Genomic DNA, 8,548 nt, shown 5'->3' with positions numbered 1-8,548 from the left:
GTTTTTTTTTTTCTTTTCTGCTGTTTCCCCAATATTTGGGCAACGAATTAAGTAACCTATGTGTATGGTCAGGCTTCTCAAGATGGCTGTTCTCTTGCTCTCTGTACATCCCCTGCCTGACCAGTGCCTGTTTCACCTAAACCTTATACACAACTGATTTTCCTTTGTTCTTGTCCCAGGCCCCAGCTGGTGACTGTTCTTATCAAAGGGGCGGTGAGGGGCGTGCCATTCCACTGGTTTCCCTCGTAACTAATGAGCCCACCTGACATCAATTCCCCTATAACTAGTAATCTTCCCTCCCCCGCTCACCAAGCAAGACTGCCACCATGTCCTGCCCACCGTCAGCTGCACACAGTGGGGTGTCACTCCAGGACTTTGCTTCAGACATGTAAGATTCCTCTATCCATCAAACCATTGATATCTCTGCTTCTGACTCTGGCTCTTTCTTCAGTCTTAAAGCTGGACAAGTGCAGGCCTTGCAGGCCTGTGGCGTGCAGCCCAACAACGTGAGTAGGCATCCAGAGCCCCTTTCACAAAGAAGAAACACCTGGCCTCAGGTGGGTAAAGGGCCTTGACCTCAGCTGGTGATGGGAGGAGCCACGGTGTATCACACACCACTCCACCATTCTCCTTCCTTTCCCCACTTACCCAGAGTTTTCCCTGTATACCTAGAATCAGGAGGCTGCAGGATGGCTGAGAGCCTTTCCTTTGGTGGCTGAAGGTGGAGCACCAGTGACTAAAGCCCTGAAATTGAACTCCAGGCGTGCACCCACGTTCAGCAAATCTAGGAGGTAAAAATTTAACTTTGCATTGGCTTTTAATGGCTTCGTTAACCCAGGATTTAACCAGGTCTGCTGCTTTTGTTTTTAAGTCTTTACTTTGGGTTTTTCCAGTGATTGTTTCCCTTTATGATGGGAGAACGGTAGAAAATAAGGATAACAATCCAGTTTATGAAAGAATCACATCAGCAAGCGAATTTTCTAGAATCGCGTTTGCAATCACTCCTAAGAATGCATCTGCCAGATGAAAGGCTAGCGGGCTGGGGTGGGCGCGGAGCAAAGCCTCGGCAGCATCTAGGTAACCCGTTCCATGGTCCTCTAGCGCTCTGCGCCGGGTGTTCCTCCCCTCCTCCCGCTGGTGCAGCACGGAGACGCGCCCCCGGGTAGCTCCGAGCGGCCGTGCCTGCCCCTGGGGGTTATGTAGACCCCCCCACCAAGTGCAGCCTCAGCTGGGGAGGATGGGGTTAGGGGCTCCCGCGCAGCGCCAGGCGGAGAACCAGGTACTTGGGGGAGACAGGGAAGGGTGCTGGTGTTCAGGGAGAAGCACCCGAGTGTTTTCCAAGCATTTGGCCATCAGATCGTGCGCTCAGCCAGTGTATAAAATCGTAACGGGGGGCGGCGCTTGTATCCCCGGCTTGGCTGAGGATGTGGCGGCTGTCTAGGCGCTGTTGTTCAATGCAGGCCACTCCTCCCGCCCGGAGGCCCAGCGCCGGTATCCCAGCCACGGCCCGGCTGGCCTAGCGCAGAAGCTGCTTGCAGAGGGCAGCGCCAGCTGTACTTTGTGTTTAACCTAGAATTTTTCAGGTGTATTTGACCACGTACGGACATGTTTTGTTTGTGAAAATCTACGAAGTAATGTTCCATGAAACACTGTTTGTGAGACACTGAGTTGAATACTGGACGTTCATTTGGCTTTCGTAACTATTTTAAGTTAGGTGTCAGTAAGTTTTATGTGCAGGTACATTTAGAAGAAGAATTTTAGACAGTTTTAATTTGTAGCGTTTTGCTACTTTTTTTAAGAGCATAAAAACGTTGCAGAATTCATTTGTTCCCTTCTCTGAATTAGAAAGGGTATGGCGACCAGGGCAGGCTGGAGACTGACTTGTTTGCTGAAACTAGATCTGGTGAAAAGATCTAGATTCGAGGTCCGTTGTTTTCATTCCTTAGCCTTTGGAGCAAACAAAAGTTAATTCTGTTGGCCAGGGTGAGTTCCAGATAAGATGTCCAGCCTTTCTATTATTTTGTTTTCCCACAGGACACAGGGACAGGAACAATCCAAAGAGACTATCCAAGCCATACAGATTAAACCACCCTAAGGGCAATGTAATGGTTAATAATGTCCAACAATAAGGGTATGTGGCCTCACTTAGGTCACTAACCAATTTTAAACGTTTCCGCTTAGGAAGTTATTCCATGTGCCCAACCTGAATCTTCCATAGCTCACTAACAGTGAGATTGGACATTCCTTATATTGACAAGGCCCTGGGAGATTCAAAGATGAACAAAATCAGAAACGTGGTCCTTGCTTTAACAAGCGCTATTTAGCTGGTGTCAAGATACAAGTCCAAATGTTAAAATGATAATAGGATAGCAAAGTGATGTAGGGAAATTTTAGAAGAAAGTCACCAGATAGTATCAAGGCTGCATGAGACAGACACACCCTGAATTTCTGCTTTTAAAAACTGATTTTCCTTTGTCCAACCCTCACTAGAAAAAAAGAACATGTTACAAACAATCATACAAGAACCGTTCACATAATTTAGTTGGCAGGAGCCCGTACTTAACTGGTGGTTCTCTTTTGGATTATCTTCTTCAATGAAAGTTCCTATGAATTGCAAATAAGTAATTATACACACACATATATTACAATCAAAGCTAAGCTCCTTGTTCATGACAAAAGAGCTTTTATATACATAGTGTGAGTGGAGAAGCAAATATAAATCTATTCCTTATACAGAAAAATGTATGGAACTTTTAAAACCAATGGTACATCAAGAAGGTGGGTATTTTAAAAAGATTTTTAGATACGTGAGTGGAATTGAAATGCTCGTCGTTTAAAAAGCTTAAGTTTCGGGCTTCCCTGGTGGCGCAGTGGTTGAGAGTCCGCCTGCCGATGCAGGGGACACGGGTTCGTGCCCCGGTCCAGGAAGATCCCACATGCTGCGGAGCGGCTGGGCCCGTGAGCCATGGCCGCTGGGCCTGCGCGTCCGGAGCCTGTGCTCCGCAACGGGAGAGGCCACAACAGTGAGAGGCTCGTGTACCGCAAACAAAACAAAACAAAACAAAACTTAAGTTTCTACAAATAGGTTAGGGAAAAAAAATTACTTTGGATTTTCTGGACCCACCTCTCCTGCTCCCTCCCGTTTTCATTTGGACCTGCTCTTTCCTTTGGCCTTGCTGCCCCTGCCTTGTTCAATTTGAATGATGCTTCCAGCAGTTCCTCCTAAGTGCAGGAGTTTTTGGAAGGGAACTTTGTTTTATTGGTTTGGAGCTTGGGCCCAGACTGCTCCAACTCCATCAGCCCTTTTCGCAATGGCACTCACTGGCAGGCTGGAGTTCTGGAATGGCCAGACTCACCCACTACTGGCTGCTCTTCTCAGAGGGACTCCTTGTGTGGTCACAAAGAGAGGATCTCTTTCTCTTTATTTCTCCCTTCCTCTCCCCTTAGTGGGCCGGACCTTCCAAACCTAGCCTATAGGGGCTAAAAGGCAAAACTTGGGAGTTATTTTTGTTCCTGGAGATGTTTCACATGTGAATGGTACGAAAGTATTGGTAGTTGAGTTTTGCCCATTTCTGGACCATGTCTTTATGAGATTTGATCACTCAGGAGTTGGAAGTACAGGTGGTAATTTATGAGAACCACAGTGGAGAAATGGAGGAATTATGTACTCTTTGGATCCAGACTGGGTGGGTGGCTTCTGCTTCATGTTGCAATTGCTTGTCCAGAAATGAGAGTTGCTCTCATTGGTATAACTACAGCTATAAATGGTATGGAAACACAATTTAATGAGCTTCTTGTTGAGGTAGGAAAAAAAAAGAGGTGATGGGTGAAGCTACCAAAACACAAGGAAGGAGTCCCTCATTTTTTGATAGAGTTTCATTAAAGAAGCTAAACCCTGGTGCCCATTACATAACCCTCTGCTTGTAAGAGCGCTCCTTGGCATGAAGGGTGGTGTCCTTCTTGACCTGCAAGTGGCCGACCTAGTAGTCTGCACAGATGTAGATGTCATCTGTCAAAAGAGAGATCATCAAAGGGTATTAAACATATCATTTACACTAGAAACACACATTCAAGCACAGAGAAATTGCAGAGGAAAGAGAAAAGCAATGGCATCCATTTATTGAGTGTCTCCTATGGGCAAGGCACTCTGCTGGGCACAACACATATTATCTTATTTAATCCTTAAACTGTGAGATAGGTGCTATTTTTGGCACTTTATAGATAATAAAACAGGATCAAAGAGGTTCAGTAACTTATCCAAGGCCACACATCTCAGAGGCAGAAGGGGTGGGTTTCAAGCCTAAGTCTGTCTCCAAAATCCATGTTTATTCTGTTATGCTGTGTTGATATGGCTGATGTGGAGGTGAATATTACAACTCAATAATTATCAGGGACCATAGTGGGATTAGCCCTGTGAGATTTAACCAGCTCAACGTCTATGTGCTTTCCTGCAATGTGGTGAAAATATAATGGGAAACACCATGAAATCAATTCATGGGAACCCTTGTTAACCAAGGGTTTTCTGCTCTTGGACATTCGAAAGGTACCCTCTCTCAAAAAAAATCTTGAGATTGGGGATTAGGTCCCCCAAACACTTTTGAAGCTATCACTTGGGGTGACTACAGATCTTTGCTGCTCCTGTATCATCCCCACTGCTGCTCAGCACACTGGCACCATGATGCAAAGTATTAATTTACTTCCTATTTGCTTCTCCCTACTCCCAAAGAATGAGATTGACTTAGGACTCAAGCTAAGCACCACATGGTTGCCTGGCAAGGTCAGAACTGTTAGGATTGATAACCCCCCAAAATGGAAGGTCAGTAGAGCCAGAAGCCATGCAGAAGAAAGGAAGCCCAAGCAGAACAGGAGAAGGGGCAGAACCTGTCTCTCTCATTGGAAGGAGGATTGAAATACTTTTTTAAAGAGACAAGATACTACTCTTTGTCTATCAGACTGGTGTATAAAGGTTGCTCACAGTGAGGTTGGTAAGGCCGAGGGATATGGACGCTCTCATTCACTACTGGTAGAAATAAATTAATAGCCTTTTTGGAAGGTAATTTGGGAATATGTGTGAGAAGAGTATGGTATAAGTCAGTGGTTCTCAAGCTTTTGCATGCATCAGAATCACATGGAGGCTCATTAAAACACAAATTGCTGAGCACCACCCCCAGAGTTTCTGATATTGTGATATGGGGTGGAGTCTGAGAATTTGCATTTCTAACAAGTTCCCGGAAGATGCTGATGATGCTGGTCCAGGGAGTACATTTTGAGAAGCACTGGTGTAAGTGCTTAGGAGCTTAGCTCTGATGTTTATCAGCTGTGTGACTCATACAAGTTACTTAACCTCTCTGTCTCACCTGTTTTTCATTAATTAGAAATGGGGACAATAGTGATACCCACCTCATACAGTTGTTGTGAGAATTAAATGAGTTAATATATGCAAAGTGTATATAGCAATGCTTACTAAATGTTAGCTCAATAAATGTTGTCATAATTTAAAATACTCATTCCTTTTGACTTGAGAGTTCCATGTGTAAGTATACATCTTAAGAGAAATAGTTACAACTTAGATGAAATAAATTCATTGAAAAATACAACTTAAAACTGACTCAAGAAGAAATAGAAAATCTGCACAGCTCTGTATCCTTTAAAGTAATCAAACTTGGGATTTAGCTGGTGGTCCAATGGTTAAGACTTTGCCTTCCAATGCAGGGGGTGCGTTGTTTGATCTCTGGTCAGGGAGGTAAAGATCCCACATGCCTCACGGCCAAAAAACCAAAACATAAAACAGAAGCAATATTGTAACAAATTCAATAAAGACTTTCAAAAAATGATCCACATAAAAAAAAAAATCTTAAAAAAAAAAGTAATCAAATTTATACTTAAAATTCTTCTCATAAAGAAAATTTCAGGCCTCACTGATTTCTTCTACCAAATATTTAAGGAAGAAATAATACAAATATTGTACAAAGTCTTTCAGATAACAGAGGAAGAGAGAACATTTCCTCAATAATTTTATGAGTCCTGCATAACCCTGATACCAAACCTGACAAAGACATCACAAGAAAATTATAGACCACTATCTTTCATAAATATAGATACCAAAATTCTTAACAAAATATTAGCAAATAAAACCCAGCAAATTATAAAAATGATAATACATCATGAACAAAATCTATAATAGTTTCCTATAATTGCTATAACAAATTATCACAAACTCGGTGGCTTAAAACAACAAGAATTTATTCTCTCTCAGTTCTGGAGGCCAGAAGTCTGAATTAAGATGTCAGCAAGGTCACATCCCCTCCAGATGCTCTAGAGGAAATTTTATTCCTTTCCTCTTCTAGTTTCTGGTGGCTGACAGCATTCCTTAGCTTGTGGCTGCATCACTCCAATCTCTGCCCTCATCTTCACATTGCCTTCTCTTCTGTGTGTATCCCAGAAGTGCAAGGTGGTTTTAACATCAAAAATCAATCAACGTAGGCCCCAATGTACACACCTTGTATAATTCCCTCACTTGAGCAGGACTTGTGAATATGATGGAATAATCACATCTGTGATTACATTATATAAAACTCCATTGTAGCAGACTAGAGAGAAATTTTCCTGATGGCCTTGAATAAGCCAACTACCATGTTGTTGAGAGGGCAAGATGGCAAGGTACAGTGGGCAGCCTCTAACAGCCCTCCACTTACTGCAAGCAATTCTACAACAACAGGAGCTGAATTATACCAACAATTAATGATCTTGGAAGAGGACCCCAAGCCTCTTGTCTAAGAGGACCCTTAGACAAGACTGAAGTTCCAATTACTGCCTTGAGATCTGGTGAGACCCTGAACAGAGGATCCAGTCAACCCACATGACCACACTCTTGACCCACAGAAACTGTGAGATATTGAATTTGTGTTGCTTAAAGCCAAAAAAACAACAACAACAATAACAAAAAACAATGTTACTCATTACATTAACAACACAAAGGGAATAAATCATATAATCATCTCATATACAGAAAAGTCATTTAACAAAATTCAGCACCTGTTCATGATTAAACTTGTCAAAATAGGAACAGAAGGAACCTTCCTCTATTTGATAAAGGGCAACTATGAAAAATTGTATCTAACACCTTTATCTAATACTTTCTCTCCAAGATTGAGAACGTTGTGAGGTATTCACTCACACCAGTTTTATTCAACATTGTATTGGAAGTGCTAATCCATGCATTTAGGCAAGAAAAAGAAATGAGAGTTAATCAGGTTAGAAAGGAAGATGTTCAACTCTCTTATTCACAGATGACATGATTGTATATGTAGAAAATCTAAAGGAATCCTCCCCACCCCCTGCCCCAAACAAAAACTACTAGAACAGTGAATTTGGCAAGGTTGCAAAATGTAAAGGCAATATGCAAAACCCAACTGTATTTCTATATACTGGCAATGAATAATTAGAAAATGAAAAATTTAAGGTGTTATCTATACTAGCAAAAAAAAATTTAACAGAGATGTTCAGATTCTACACTGAAATTTGCAAAACATTGCTAAGAAATGTTAAGAAGAAAAAAAGACCTAAATAAGTGTAAAGGTATATCATGTTCATGGGCCAGAAGACTCAAGATACTGACTCATCCCAAATTGATTTATAGATTCAGTGCAATTACAATTAAACCCAGCAGGTTTTGTAGAAATTGACAAGCTAATTCTAAAATGTATATGGAAATGTATAGAATCTAGAGTAGCCAAAACAATCTTGCAAATAAGAACAAAGTTATAAGGTTTCTGCTACCTCATTTCAAGATTTATTATAAAACTCTAGGAATTCAGATAGTGTGGTATTGGCTAGGACAGACAATAGTTAAATGGAACAGAATGAGGAATCCAGAAATAGATCCATATATGCACAATTGATTTTTTTGACTAAGACACAAATGCAGTTCAGTGAGGGCAAGAAATTTCTTTTTATCAGATGGTACCTGAATAACCAGATATTTTATTAAAAAAAAAAAAGATCCTTGACCTCTACCTCACATCTTACACAAAAATTATTTTGAGATGGATCACAGACCTAAAAATAAAAGCTAAAACTAAAATCTATTAGAAGAAAATAAAGGTGACTATCTTCACACCTTGGGGTAATCAAGGGTTTCTTAGGATATGTATATATACACACACTAAAAATAGAAGAATTGGAGCTCATCAAAATTAAAAATTAAAACAAAAAGTATTTGTGATGCATATATCTGACAATGGATTTATATTCAGACTATATAAAGAAGGCATAAAACAACTTAAAAGTGGAAAGAAGTTTTAGACACTACACAAAAAGAAGATGATACTAATGATCTTTCATGTATTAATAAGCACATGAAAAAATGTTCAACATCATTGGTCAGCTTGGAAATGCAAATGAAAGCCATAGTGAGATACCATTGCATATATATTAGAATTGCTAAAATTTTTTAAAAGATTGACAATATTTTAAATATATGTTAATTGAAGTATAGTTTATTTACAACGTTGTATTAATTATTGCTGTACAGCAAAGTGATTCAGTT

This window comes from Leucopleurus acutus, assembly GCF_964270905.1.
Source record: "Leucopleurus acutus genome assembly, chromosome: 15".
In the NCBI taxonomy this organism is placed as follows: domain Eukaryota; kingdom Metazoa; phylum Chordata; class Mammalia; order Artiodactyla; family Delphinidae; genus Leucopleurus; species Leucopleurus acutus.
Note: the sequence above shows the minus strand (reverse complement) of the source record.